This window comes from Somniosus microcephalus, chromosome 6 (assembly GCF_052327205.1).
Source record: "Somniosus microcephalus isolate GS21.2 chromosome 6, FLI_Smic_1.0, whole genome shotgun sequence".
NCBI classification, from domain to species: Eukaryota; Metazoa; Chordata; class Chondrichthyes; order Squaliformes; family Somniosidae; genus Somniosus; species Somniosus microcephalus.
The window spans coordinates 118270124-118285871 of NC_140992.1; the positions used below are offsets into that span (position 1 = coordinate 118270124).

Sequence of the window (15748 nt, forward strand, 5' to 3'; positions counted from 1 at the left end):
CTGATGGCTCGGAACGGCCGATAGCTTTTGCGTCACGCTCATTGAACTCAGCTGAGCGTAACTATTCCCAGATAGACAGGGAAGCACTCAGCCTGGTATGGGGAGTGAAGAAATTCAACCATTACCTACACGGACAAAAATTTACCTTGCTGACTGACCATCAACCCCTCATCTCCATATTCAACCCTAAGAAAGGTGTCCCCATTATGACGGCACAGAGACTACAGAGGTGGTCCCTTTTTCTAGGGGCACACCAATACAACATTGAATACAAAGGGTCATAACAGCATGGGAATGCTGACGGTTTATCGCGCCTGCCGTTGCCAACAATAGAAGAGGCACCTACAGTAGACCCAGTAGAGATATTCCACTCTACCATAGTGGAATGTCTACCGGTGACAAATTCTGCCATTGAAAGGGAGACCAGAAATGACCCTACTCTCTCACGGGTCTACGATTTAACAATGAAGGGATGGCCAGCACATGGCGAACCACTGTTGCCAGCATTCTCGCAAAGAAGAGAACAGCTGTCAGTGTGCCGAGGAACTTTAATGTGTGGATCCAGAGTGGTGATTCCACCCAAACTCCAGGATAAAGTGCTAAAGGAGCTTCACGAGGGGCATCTGGGTGGAGTGAAAATGAAGAACCTAGCTAGGGCGTTTGTATGGTGGCCAGGTATCGATGGAGACATCGAAGACATGACCAAGAGCTGCCTAGGATGCCAGAAGGTCCAAAATGCTCCTCCACAGGCCCCTCTACATCCATGGGAGTGGCCCTCATCTCCCTGGCAAAGGGTGCACATCGACTTTGCTGGTCCATTTATGGACTCAATGTTCTTAATCGCAGTTGATGCACACTCCAAGTGGCCAGAGGTAATAAAGATGTCCTCCACCACCACGGAAAAAACCATCACAGTATTAAGGACCATATTTGCCAGGAATGGGCTGCCGGAACAGATATGTTCTGATAATGGACCGCAATTTGTGTCCGAAGAATTCAGAAAGTTCTTAAAGAACAATGGGGTAAAGCACTACACGTCCGCCCCATACCATCCCGCCACCAATGGATTGGCTGAAAGGTTTGTCCAGACCTTTAAGAAGGCCATAAAGGCCATGGGTAATGAAGACATAAAACTTCAGCACAAGGTGGATAACTTCTTATTTGCATATAGGAATGCAACACATATGGTTACAAACCAAACTCCTGCCATGATGTTCTACAATAGAAACCTAAGATGCCGGCTGGATTTGGTCAAGCCCAACATCCGAAGGGACGTGGAGAACCGGCAGTTTCAGGGCATGAATGAAAGGCCAACTAGGGCCTTCCAGATAGGCCAACCGGTTTTGGCCCGGGACTACCGTACCGAGAAATGGCAGCCTGGAACTATCTGCACACGACTAGGACCACTGATGTATACCGTGGACATCGGAGAAAGCATAATAAGGTGCCATGCTGACCAAATCATCAAGTCATCCGAAAAGGAACAACCTACACCACCACGCTATACATCTAACGATGAAGTAGAGATACCCATATCTACCTCCGATCCGGTGATACTGGAACCCGATGAACCCGACACTGGCCTTCAAGCTGAATCAGCCTTGCCAGAAGAACCTACTACACCACCAGAAACTACTACACCCCCGAGGCATTATCCGGACCGAGTCAGGAAGCCTCCTGAGAGACTAACTTATAATTAATTAATACAGCAATGTATATTATTTTGCATATAACATGTAATTAATAATTACTTAAAATATGATGTACTGGTTAGCTAGAAGGGGAGGAATTGTGGTGTATGTGCCTTTAAGAGCAATTGTGGTGTATGTGCCTTTAAGAGCCCCAGGTGTGCGTAATGCCGGTAATTGCCACTTGGGCTATATAAGCCTGTGTATTGTGTATATCCTTTAGAACCCCCCCCCAGACTTGCTTAGTGAATACCTATGAACCAACTCCTCTCTTCAGTGTCTTTATCTACACACGGACACTACAATCATGTATCGTCTTGCCCTTTAATCTATTTTCCCAATCCACTCTACTCAATTCCGCTCTCATACCTTCATAGTCTCCTTTATTCAAGCTTAGCATGCTTGTTTGAGATCCAACCTTCTCACCCTCTAATTGAATATGGAATTCAACCATGTTATGGTCACTCATTCCAAGGGGATCATTTACTAGGACATTTTTAATTAATCCTGTCTCATTACACAGGACCAGATCTAAGGTTGCTTGCCCCCTGGTCGGTTCAGTTACATACTGCTCAAGAAACCCATCCTTAATACACTCAATGAACTCATCCTCAATTTGCTGTCATCAGTCTCATTCTCCCTCCATTAAAGAGAGCCTGACCATAATCTAGACTCTACTAACTGTGTTAAATTTCTCCTTTTCAAACCTAACATTGAATTCGATGATATCATGATCACTGTTAGATAACTGTTCCCTTATTCTTAGATTATTAACTATGTCTGGCTCATTACTCATTACAAAATGTAGTATGTGTAGTGTATGTAACCTGTACTACCTTAAGAGGATACCTTAAGGTGATGGGCTACTTTTTGATGGCTCCTGTACATTGTAGTACCAGTGGTGACCACACCGGCATATAAACCCTGCGGAGCAAAGTGTATCTCAGTTCAGCCCTGACCCTCAATCACTAAAGACCTGTTTACTTACTTCTGTAGTCTGTGTCCTGTTATTCAGTATAACTGCATTTGAAAACACAGACTCAACAGTGGCGACGAGTCTGATCTTACCTAGCGGCAGTTTTGCATCAAAGGAAGCTTCGTCCTCAGAAATGGGCGTCGAACAAGGGCATCCGCCCTCAACATCCTGCTGAGCACTGCATTGCACGGGAGGCCATCGGGAACCCGGGTTGGTTTCTGGCCACAAAGTCAAACATCAGTGAGCATCCCTTCGACGACAGCGGCGGGTAAGCCCGATCGAGCGGCACGGGGGGGGGAAGTCGGCCGAGTTGTCAGTGGGAGAAGGGGAGGGAAGACAACAAAAAGGGTGGAGAACACGACCGCAGCTGGTGTCAGGGGCCGGACTGCAATCGGGGCAGAGACGCGCAGCAGCCAGAAAAGCGTTTATGGCCACAAGGACCGCGGGAGCGGCGGGGAACAAGAACAGCAGCGCAGGGGAAAATAAAGGATCGCTGGGAGGCGTGGATGGCAACAGCGCGGGAATCGCCATTTTGAGTCGGCGGGGGAAGAAGACAAGCGCGGGAAAAGCCGCCAAGCGCGGGCAAAGCCGCCATCTTGAATAGGAATTTTTTTTTTTTTTTTTAAATAAATAATAATATCCGAAGGGAAAGGAGAAACTCAGCAAGGATGCCAAAAACGGGTAACATCACTGCTTTTGATAACGATGTGGAAGATTGGGCCACTTATGTGGAACGCATCGAAGTTTACTGTACAACGAATGAGGTACCGGATGATAAGAAAGCACTAACCCTATTAAACCCGATGGGTGCGAAGACGTATGGGTTATTAAGGAACCTTGTAACACCAGACAAACCGGTAGGGAAGAGTTTCGCAGATATTGTTACTATCCTGCAGGAGCATTTAAACCCCACGCCACTGCTGATAGCGGAACGATTTAAATTCTACAAAAGAATTCAACTTAAAGAAGAAAGCAACACTGAATTCCTAACAGAACTGCACAAGTTATCAAAGTACTGCCAGTTCGGAACAGGACTAGCAGACGCACTGAGAGATAAGTTTGTGTGTGGGCTCCTAAGGGAAGGAACCCAGAAGCGACTGCTAGAGGAAAAGGACCTTACGCTGGACAAAGCTTTCAGCATTGCAGCATCCCACGAGGCAGCAGCATGGGGTGCTGCAGAGATACAGCAAAGGCCATTGGAATTCAGCACCAATGAAATGGCATTGGGCACAGTAAAGTGCTATCGTTGTGGAAGGACAACGCATGACCAGAACCAGTGCTGGTTCAAAGATAAAGAATGCAGGCAATGTGGCAAACTTGGTCACATAGCGAGAGTATGCCGGTCAGGAAAGAAGACCAGCAACAAAAAGTCACCGCAGGAGAAGTACAAAAAAGTACACAAGGTGACAGAGAACAGTTTGGGTGAACAGAAGATGGATTCAGACTCCAGCAGTAAGGGACTGGGTTGTCTGAAAATACATAATGTGGGTAACACAGCAGACCACCAAACTATCTGGGTCATGCTTCGGATAGCAGGAGTCCAAGTGAAGATGGAATTGGACACTGGGTCGGCATTAACGGTCATGAATAAGCAAGATTACAAAAGGTTATTCTCGCACATTCCCCTGAGGGATACGGAGATTGTATTGAAAACATACGCGGGGCAAATAGTATACCCCAAAGGAAAGATAAAAGTAAATGTGGTCTACAATGGTAAAGAAAGTCAGAAAATGGACTTGTATGTGTTACCTGATGGAGGTCCGCCACTACTAGGACGGGAATGGATCCGGAGAATAAATGTGGACTGGCATTCCATACAAGCACTGACTGTAGATGCCTGTAAGGAGGACGACGTCAAACATAAACGACTGTCCAAAATCTTAGACGATGCTAAGGAGGTGTTCCAACAGGGACTTGGAACACTGAAAGGAATTACGGCAACCATCAAGGTTGAAGAACATGCAAACCCAAAATTTTTCAAAGCCAGACCGGTGCCTTATGCGATACGGCCTGCTGTGGAAGCTGAGCTGGAAGGGCTAGAATGTTCAGGGGTACTGTCCAAGGTGGACTGGAGCGAATGGTCTACATCCATTGTTCCTGTCATGAAGCGTTCGTTGAGCAACAAGCTGGGGGAACCTGGGAAGGTTCGCATCTGTGGCGATTTCAAGATCACTGTTAATCCGGTTCTTCACACGGTGCAATATCCGCTTCTGCGGATTGAAGATATCTTCGCTTCGCTGTCTGGCGGGAAACACTTCACTAAGATAGACCTGGCGCAGGCGTACCTACAGATGGAAGTTGATGAAGCGCCATGTCAGTATCTCACGATCAACACGCATAAGGGCTTATATCGGTATAATAGACTGGTTTTTGGAGTGGCATCAGCTCCAGCGATTTGGCAAAGGGCCATGGAGCAGGTATTGCAGGGAATCCCAGGCACACAATGCTACCTGGATGACATCCTGATTACAGGAGATAACGATAAGGATCACCTCGCGAATTTGGAGCAGGTGCTCATCAGATTGAAAGAATATGGGCTCAGAGTTAATCGCCAGAAATGTGAGTTCTTTCAAAAGCGAATCTCGTACTGAGGCCACGTCATTGACCGGGAGGGGCTCCATAAGTCACCTGACAAGATCGAAGCTGTTGTAAAAGCTCCTGCACCGGAAAATGTATCCCAGTTGAGGTCGTTCCTCGGGTTGGTTAACTATTACCACAAGTTTCTTCCAAATTTATCCACGGTGTTACACCCGCTAAACACTCTTTTGCAAATGGGAATACCATGGAAGTGGAGCGATGATTGTAAGCGGGCTTTTCAAAAGAGCAAGGCACTGATCACCTCTAAGGAAGTGTTGGCTCACTTTAACCCAACGCTGCCTATTCGCTTAGCTTGTGATGCTTCTCCATATGGTATCGGGGCAGTGCTCTCACGTAAGTTTCCAGGTGGCTCGGAAAGGCCAGTCGCTTTCGCATCCAGATCATTGACCTCCGCTGAGCGCAACTATGCTCAGATAGATAGGGAGGCCCTCAGCCTCGTGTCGGGAGTTAAGAAATTTAACCATTACCTGCAAGGCCAAAAGTTTACGCTGCTGACAGATCACCAGCCATTGGTTTCCATTTTCAACCCTAAGAAGGGTGTTCCGGTAATGACGGCGCAGAGGCTTCAGAGATGGTCCCTTTTCCTAGGGGCACATCAATATGATATCGAATTCAAAGGTACAAAGCAACATGGTAATGCTGATGGGCTGTCGCGCCTGCCACTACCTACAGCAGAAGAGGCACCGGCAGTTGACCCTGTCGAGATATTTCACTCGACTATCATCGAATGCTTACCAGTCACCAATGCGGGTATGGAGAGAGAGATCCGAAATGACCCGACACTGTCTCGGGTCTACGACTTGACAGTAAAGGGATGGCCAGCACATGGCGAACCACTGTTACCAGCATTCTCAGCCAGACGAGAACAGCTGTCCATATGTCAAGGAACATTGATGTATGGAACAAGGGTGATTATTCCTCCTAAATTAAGGAAGAGAGTTCTGAAAGAATTGCACGAAGGTCATCTGGGAGGAGTAAAGATGAAAAGCCTTGCTAGGGCTTATGTGTGGTGGCCAGGTATCGACAAACAAATAGAGGATCTGACTAAAAGCTGCTCAGGGTGCCAAAAAGTTCAAAATGCACCTCCAATTGCACCACTGCATCTGTGGGAATGGCCTTCAGCCCCATGGCAACGTGTGCATATCGACTTTGCAGGTCCATTCATGGATTCCATGTTTTTGATAGCAGTAGACGCACATTCTAAATGGCCAGAAGTGATTAAGATGTCAACCACTACCTCTGAGAAGACAATTGCAGTTCTAAGAACCATATTTGCAAGGAATGGGTTGCCGGAGCAAATATGTTCAGACAACGGACCACAGTTTGTGTCAGAAGAATTCCAGAAATTCATGAAAATGAATGGGGTGAAACACTATACATCTGCCCCATATCATCCGGCTACAAATGGGTTGGCCGAGAGATTTGTACAAACGTTCAAAAAGGCGATAAAGGCCATGAGTGAAGACCATATTCCACTACAACACAAGGTGGACAATTTCCTGATGGCGTATCGAAACGCCACGCATGCAGTGACAAATCAAAGCCCTGCCATAATGTTCTATAACAGAAGGTTGCGGTCCCGGTTGGATTTGTTAAAACCCAATGTGCGACGGGAAGTCGAAAACAAGCAATTCCAGCATGTAAAAAACAAGGCCACTCGTAGTTTTGAAATAGGACAACCAGTGTTGGCCAGGGACTATAGGGATGATAAATGGCAACCTGGAACAATTCATGCACGACAAGGACCCTTGATGTACACGGTAGACGTTGGAGAGAACGTAATACGACGTCATGCTGACCAACTTGTGGAATCAAGAACAAGGGTCGACCCCATGTCTACGGCAGAGACACCAGTTGAAGAACTTATTGAGCCTGTAGCATCTACCTCAGACTCGAATGTATATGATGATGTTAAAACCATAGGAGATCAAGTGGATGAGTCACCCCAGCAACGAGAACCAGAGACCCCTGAAAGGCGTTATCCGGGCCGGATCAGGAGGCCTCCTCAGAGACTGAATCTTTGAACAGTTCTTGTGCGTAAATTGTATATATGTTATCCATGTAATGTTTAAGTTGGGGTGTACACTGTTAAGCTAAAAGGGGAGGAATTGTAGTGTATGTAACCTGTACTACCTTAAGAGGATACCTTAAGGTGATGGACTACTTTTTGATGGCTCCTGTACATTGTAGTACTGGTGGTGACCACACCGGTATATAAACCCTGCAGAGCAAAGTGTATCTCAGTTCAGCCCTGACCCTCAATCACTAAAGACCTGTTTACTTACTTCTGTAGTCTGTGTCCTGTTATTCAGTATAACTGCATTTGAAAACACAGACTCAACAGTATGTCCTGCGCTCTTTTTGGGTTATTAAAAAAAGAATGAAAGACTTGCATTTATATAGCGCCTTTCATGACCACCGGACGTCTCAAAGCGCATTACAGCCAATGAAATACCTTTGGACTGTAGTCACTGTAGAGCATATTGCCCCAGAAAACTATCTTGAATGTACTCAAAAAATTCTCTACTTTTCTGACTTGAGCTACTCTGCTCTTCCCAACTTTAAAACAACTTTGCTTTTGTTACAGGCCTCTCTAATCTCTGAATTCTGCCACTGTGCTGCTGCTGTCAAGAAGCCTGTAGACAACTCCCATTACAGTTTTAAGTCCTCTCTTATTCCTTAATTCGAATCAGTCTCCACTGTTTGCTTTCCCGAACCTATAACTCTCTTACTATATTTCCTAATGACTTAGATAGAACAATAGAGAGCCATATATCCAAGTTTGCCAATGACACAAAGATTGGTGGCATAGTCAGTAGTGTAGACGGGTGCATATCATTACAAAGAAATGTTGATAAATGAAGTGAGTGGGCAAAACTGTGGCAGATACATTTCAACGCAAGTAAGTGTGAGGTATTAAATTTTGGACCAAAAAAGGAGAGATCCAAGTCAATGTTGACTCTCATGTTTTTATCGACCATGCAGCGCCTTTAATGGGCAGCACGGCCCAAAGAAAATGAGTGGAAACGTTCAAAATTCCACGCCTGCTCGGTTTTTCCCTTTTACAGCCGGTGAGCCGGTTGCTCGGGACCTCCAGAACGCTGCGTGGCTGCGCAGCTTAAAGGGAACATTGAGCCAAGTATTTTTCAAAAGGTGAAAATCTAAGAATGGTGGACATGCAAAGAGCTTTAGGGATCCATGTACACAGATCACTAAAATGTAGTGTTCAGGTAAAAAAATAATCAAAAAGGCTAATGGAACGTTAGCCTTTATATCTAGAGGGCTGGAATATAAAGGGGAGGAAGTTTTGCTGCAGCTATACAAAGCCCTGATTAAACCACATCTGGGATACTGTGTACAGTTTTGGGCACTGCATATATTAGCCTTGGAAGGAGTGCATCACAGATTCAGCAGATTACCAGGGCTGCAATGGTGTAATTCTGAGGCGAGATTACATAAAGTAGGCCTGTATTCCCTGGAATATAGGTGGTTAAGGGGTGATTTGATTCAGGTTTTAGGAGTTTGGAAGGAATTGATAGGGTAGATCGAGAGAAACTTTTTCTGCTGGTGGAGGAGTCTAGGAGAAGGGGCAATAACTTTAAAATCAGAGCCAGGCCATTCAGGAGGGAAGTTAGGAAACACTTCCTCACGCAGAGGGTGGGAGAAGTGTGGAACTCTCTCCCACAAGAAGCAGTAGATGCGAGCTCAATTAATAATTTTACATCTGAGATTGATAGATTTTTGTGAACCAAGGTTATTAAGTGACAGGGAGTCAAGGTGGGTGGGTGGAGTTAGGATACAGATCAATCATAATCTCATTGATTGCAAACCTGGCTCAACAGGCTGAATGACCTACTCCTGTTCTTATGGCTGTGTATTTCTAATCCTTCTCGACCTATCTGCAGCCTTTGACATGGTTGACCACACCATCCTCCTCCAACGCCTCTCCACCGTCGTCCAGCTGGGTGGGACTGCACTCGCCTGGTTCTAATCTTATCTAGTTGTAGCCAGAGAATCACTTGCAATGGCTTCTCTTCCTGCTCCCGCACCATTACCTCTGTTGCCCTCCAAGGATCTATCCTTGACCCCCTCATATTTCACATCTACATGTTGTCGCTCGGAGACATCATGCGAAAACACAGCTGACGACAACCAGCCCTACCTCACCACCACCTCTCTTGACCCCTCCACTGTCTATAAATTGTCAGACTGCTTGTCTGACATCCACTATCGGATGAGCAGAAATTTCCCCCAACTAAATATTGGGAAGATCGAAGCCATTTCCTTTGGTCCCTGTTCTTTAGCGATCGATCCATCCCTCTCCCCAGCAGCTGTCTGAGGCTAAAAATTACTGTTCACAACCTTGGTGTCATATTTCACAACGAGATGAGCTTCCGACCACATATCTGTGCCTTCACTAAGTTACAAATTCAAAACTTTATTTCACTGTGCTTTATCATATAATATCATTATTTTATGATTAGTGCTGATCAGTCCGATTGCTTCACTATTTATATCTGAGAAACACGGAAAGAACAAGTTTGAGAGACAGGACTGAGGGAGCAGAAATCTTTTCACCTGCGCTGACATGTCGATTTTGTATTATTCTAAATACTGCTCTCCGGTTAATAGTGTAAAAGGAAACAATGGGACGTGACATAGCCAAGACCATTTAAAATATGACAAGAAAATCCGAATAATGTTACAAAGGAAGGATTTTAAAAGTCGTTGTCACCCACCTGTTGAAATGCGCCAGTGATCCACTGATCTCGAGCTGATGGTTGGTGTACGATCATTTGTTTCGATAATCAACAAGCCCTGTGGCTTTTGGCACAGATGCAAATTTCAACATCAGGTGTGGCTACATCAGGAAACTGCATTAAAGTGCAAGGTCAGGTAAAGGATTGTTGCTTTTCCACTTTTGAGACGATAGAGCAACATTTCAGACAGTCAATTGCAGAACTAAAACACCCACATATTATTAGCATCGTAAGTCATAATGTAAAAATAAAATGTTTCTATGGAGAAAGTGGCAGCATTACAAATTGCAGGATATGGGAAAATAGCCAGAAAGTGGGATTGATTGGATTGCTCTTTGAAAGAGCCGGTGCAGCCTCGATGGGCCGAATGGCCTCTTTCTGTGCTATTCTATTCTATGATTCTATGAACCCAGTCATTTAAAACGTGGGAGCGATTACTTCCCCTTTATCTGATTGCATTCTATTCTACGCCCTCTAAAACCAAAACATTCTCACCCTGCCTTGTTGTCCTTTGTGTACAGATGACATTTAACTGGTCATAATGCTGCCAAATTATGACCAAGATATTGCTGAGAAATGCATTGACGTAATTTGAGAGAGAAATGTAAGAGACAAGAAATGTTTGTGAATTACCCGCATCTCTCCCAGCGTGCTGCTGAAAAGTTGCAGGCTGAATAATGCTTTTAAAAAGCTGACAGAAATTTCCTGTTGGCCCAGGCAGATGGAAGTGTAGAAGCCCAGTAAAAAATGTTAATTCTTGACACTTTCATGTAGATTTTCCTTAATAATGGGATTCCCATCAAAGCAGGACTTTGGTCCACTGGTGTGACCAAACTTTGAAAGTAAGAAAGACTGGCCTTTATATAGCACCTTTCACAACTATCGGATGGGCCAAAGCGCTTTACAGCCAATGAAGTACTTTTTTGACGTGTAGTCACTGTTGTAATGGAGGAAACACGGCAGCCAATTTGCGCACAGCAAGCTCCCACAAATAGCAATGTGATAATGCCCAGATAATCAGTATTTGTTATATTGCTTGAGGGATAAATATTGGCCAGGCCACCAGGGATAAGTCCCCTGCTCTTCTTCAAACTAGTGCCATGGGATCTTTTACGTCCACCTGAGAGAGCAGACGGGGGCCTCAGAATAACGTCCCATCTAAAAGGTGGCACCTCCAACAGTGCAGCACTCCCTCAGTACTGCACTGGAGGGTCAGCCTAGATGTTTGCGATCAAGACTCTGGAGTGGGACTTGAAGCCAAACTTCTGACTCAGAGGTGAGGGTGCTATCAGCTAAGCCACTGGCTGACTCTGAATCTATGCTATTTTGCTGGGTTGGGATATTTTGTTTTTGAGAGTGGGCTTCTAGTGGTATTTGCGCCATCCATTGGGAGCCTACCTGGGGAGGAGGGGTTGGGGAAGAGTGAAAGCTAGTCCCTGCTACAGCATTTTCTGGCTGCAGCAACTTAAGGAGCAGAATGCTGAGTGTAAAAGAGTCCACAACAGCATCTAAATGCGACACAAAAGATGCAACACCAAGGCACGGAGCCCATATGGTTTCAAACTCTACTGTGGAGACTCTATTGGCCCAAATAAGGGAAATGAGGGATCAGTAATTTGGTACCAAGGTGAGGAAGCCAGCCAAAGAAATGGTGTATACACAGGAAAGAATTTGGCTTTGGCAGTCACTGTCTTCTCCACCAATCCTCCCTGGCAATCCAGTGCTGGAAGAAGTTCAAAATAACAACAGAAAATGCTGGAAACGCTCAGCAGGTCAGGCAGCATCGAAGAGAGAGAAAGAGAGTTAACGTTTCGGGTCAAGGACCCTTCATCAGAACTGGAAAAGGTTAGAGAAGTAACAGATATTTTAGCAAGTGCAGGGGCAGGGACAGGGAGGAAGGGAGGAAAGAATAAAAGGAAGGTCTGTGATAGGCTGGAAGGCAGGAGAGATTGACTGACAAAAGGGATGATGGTGCAAGGCAAAAGGAGATGGTAATGGTACAAGTTAAGAAACAAATGATGACTTTAGATGAGTCATGATAAGGTATTACCTCATTTAGAGTCATCTTTTGTTTATTAACTTCTCTTTACTCCTCATCTCAAATTAACACATTTAGTGAGTGGTACCCCTTTCTGCTGATGAAAGTATGAGGTTTGTCGAGTGCAGACTTCAGCAGCACGTGGGTCCCATCGACACCCCCCGCACCCTGGGGAAGAGAGCAAGCTTGTGGGAGTTGCTGGCCCTGTCTCTCTGCTGCGCAAGAGACAGGCCATATTTAATGAAGTCAGATGCCCTGCGAAAGAGGGTCTGTCTCACCTGTTGAATTCAGGGCCTGTTAGGTTGGATTAATTCAATCTTTCTGATGAAATGAGCTGTTGCTAATATCTAGAATCTGGTTCCTCAGATATCTTGTCCTCTGATATATTTTCATTCATACCGTGTATGTGATGAGATGTTTCATGTACTCTTTCATTTATAGAGTTTCCTGTTAGGTTATGTTGACCACACTTCTGTGCTTTCACAACAACCTCAACCCATTTTCTCTGAAGTGCAATGTTTGGCTAAATTTATTCTCTAACCAATCTTGTTAGAATTGGTCTGATTGAATTGACTTCTCCTCAAATCTCCTGTTATCACCATCTCCTGACTTCCTTTCCATATAGTCTCTCTTGAGGTCAGCTGATGGTGGCCGGTTAAACTCCAAGATGAAAATGATCTAGCTAATCCTAGAATGTCAAACGTTTCTGAAGGCTGGAGTTTTAACTGAATTTACCTCGAGCCTTCCATATATTTAGGTATTTAAGCAAACCCTCAACAAGTTGCTAAAAGAACCCCCAAGAAGGAAGGCAGGATGACAGTTTTACGTTTTTGCAGCAGTTCCTTTCAAGGTAAATAGATCAAAGTTAGAAACCACTAAAGACCATCAAACATTTCTATAAATTTTGAACATTTGGAGTAGATTTTCAACTGGCTGTCCAGGCGTAAAATTGGTTATATATCTTCCACCCGTTATACAAACAGTCTGATTTTCTCTTCTGTTTTCTCCTGTACATATCACTTCTGTCCTTTAACCATTTACTGATCACCATGCTTATCACTTGCCAGATCATTCTATGTCTTTTCTCGTGTCTGTGGTTGTTGTGTTGTTTTTATTTTTTCCCCTAGTTGTGTTTATAGGATACTCATTTGTCCTTGCTCTTAATACAAGTTTGAGGAGCAGGGAACACTGAGATGAATAATTAATATCCTTTATTTGACAAAACATGGATACAACCCGTTACAAGTTGTGCCCATGAGATAGGTGGTGAAAGTAGCTGATGTGCAATGGACTCATTGGGTCTTGACTGCTGGCGCTGGCCTAAGCAAGCAAGTTTTTTTTTAATTCATTGATGGGATGTGGGCGTCGCTGGCTGGCTAGGCCTGCATTTAGTGCCCATCCCTAATTGCCCTTGAGAAGATGGTGGTGAGCCGCCTTCTTGAACCGCTGCAGTCCATATGGTGTAGGTACACCCACAATGCTGTTAGGAAGGGAGTTCCAGGATTTTGGCCCAGCGACAGTGAAGGAACAGCGATACAGGTCCAAGTCAGGATGGTGTGTGGCTTGGAGGGGGACTTGTAGGTGGTGATGTTCCCATGCGTCTGCTGCCCTTGTCCTTCTAAGTGGTAGAGGTCGCGGGTTTGGAAGGTGCTGTAGAAGGAGCTTTGGCGAGTTGCTGCAGTGCATCTTGTAGATGGTACACACTGCAGCCACAGTGCGCCGGTGGTGGAGGGAGTATATGTTGAAGGTGGTGGATGGAGTGCCAGTCAAGCGGGCTGCTTTATCCTGAATGGTGTCGAGCTTCTTGAGTGTTGTTGGAGCTGCACTCATCCAGGCAAGTGGAGAGTATTCCATCACACTCCTGACTTGTGCCTTGTAGATGGTGGAAAAGTCCCAAAGGGGTTTCTGTGTGCTGTATATTTATAGGGTTAATTAAGTCTCCCTCACAAGATGCTCTTATATCAATGCATCCTAACTACGCCGAATGTATACATGAGTACGTTTACTACACAAATTGTTTAACCTTGGTTACTGAATCTCTGTCATGGGCACCTTGCTGATTGTGCGATTGGTAATTCCTAAATGTGTCATCACAACAAACCCTGACGATGATGTATTTTGTTGTTCTTTCGGTTACAAAAAAATCAATCTTTATGTTTTGACTAAAAGCAAGTAAAAAAAAACACCAGCCGACCGAACCTCAGAGCAGTAAATCTTCAGAGTTACTAACTGCCCCCAAATCCCACTCCTTGATGCTCCCGAAGGATTCCCCTGTCACCACATCTTCACTATAATCAAGAGCGGGTGTAAAGTGCTGGTACTTTACTTCTTCAGTATTAGATTAACGAAATGCTTCGAACATGGCCTTGTCATAACCAACACCTTGTTCCGTCAGAGAGACAAGTACAAGGCTTCATGGCAGCACCCTTGCCCCAAGAACTGGCATCTGCTGGACTACGTCATCGTCTGAGCGAGGGACCACAAGGACATCCGCATCACCCGCACCATGACAGGAGCTGAGGACTGCTGGACAGACCACCGCCTAATCCGTTCTGTCATCTCCATCAATGTAGCCCCAAAACAACGGCGACAACAGAAACAATGCCACAGCAAAATTAACGCTGGAGCACTCAAAGACCCCGCTAGGAAAGCCCTATTCAGCCTGCGCCTCACACAGCCTGACGACTCCCAGTGATGCAGAGACACAGAGTGCCCACAGCACCTGGTCTGCACTCAAGACCTCAATAATCAGCACCTGTGAAGAGACGCTCGGTCACTCGACCAGGAGGAGTGGGCCTTTGGCGTAGCGGTAGCATCCCCGCCGCTGGGCCAGAAGGCGTAGGGTTTCGAACCCCGCTCCAGACAGTCCCGGCAAGTGGAGTTGGAGCTCCGGCTCTAAATTCTGGGTTGACATCCAGCGGGATACTTGCGTCCGTGGGTGCGGGTGGCCCCCCCCCCCTCGTATGGGTTGTGGGAGCCTGTAAAACCCTCCCGCCATAGGACTAACCACCCTAATGGCTGGTACGAAGATGGTTAGGGTCACGGAAGGAGCGTTAATCGCGGCCAGAAATCCTTCCACCACTTCATACAGTTCCCCAAAGGGAACAGTATGAAGACACGTACGACGACGACTCGACCAGGAAACACCAAGACTGATTTGACAAGAACGACCAGGAGATCCAGGAGCTAATAATCCGCAAGCGCAAGGCATTCCTGATCTGGAAACAGCAACAGAACTCGAGAGCAAGAAAGCAGCTCTACAGACGCCTGAAGGCCAAGGTCCAACAACAAACTCGCGACCTAAAGAACAGATGGTGGGTGGAGAAAGCGCAGGCGATCCAGCAGCTAGCCGACAACCACGACGTGCGTGGATTCTTTAGCACAGTCAAGACCATCTACGGCCTAAGCACCCAAGGCCTTACCCCACTGCGGGCCAAGATCGGAGAGGTACTCATCAAGGACAGAGAGGCAGTCAGTGCCTGCTGGAAGGACCACTTCAGAGATCTCCTTAACTATGACTCTGTCTTCGACACGAGTGTCCTCAACTCCATCCCGCAGCATGCTACCCGTCACCATCTCAGCACAACCCCAGCCTGGCATGAGGTTGAAAAGGCCATCCAACAACTGAAGAACAACAAAGCCTCAGGAGCAGAAGGAATCCCCGCTGAGGCACTAAAGCATGAATGTA

At 45.9% G+C, this 15748-nt stretch overlaps 1 protein-coding gene across 1 annotated transcript in view; it reads right to left on the reverse strand.

The window, feature by feature from the left end:
- The window catches only part of LOC147116033 (uncharacterized), a 140260-nt gene extending 130108 nt beyond the window's left edge, over positions 1 to 10152 (reverse strand). The window contains exon 1 of the mRNA XM_085991994.1: positions 10002 to 10152. The gene's annotated coding sequence lies outside the window, so the exon portion shown is untranslated. The remainder of the gene's footprint in view (positions 1 to 10001) is intronic.
- Positions 10153 to 15748: the final 5596 nt, after the last annotated feature.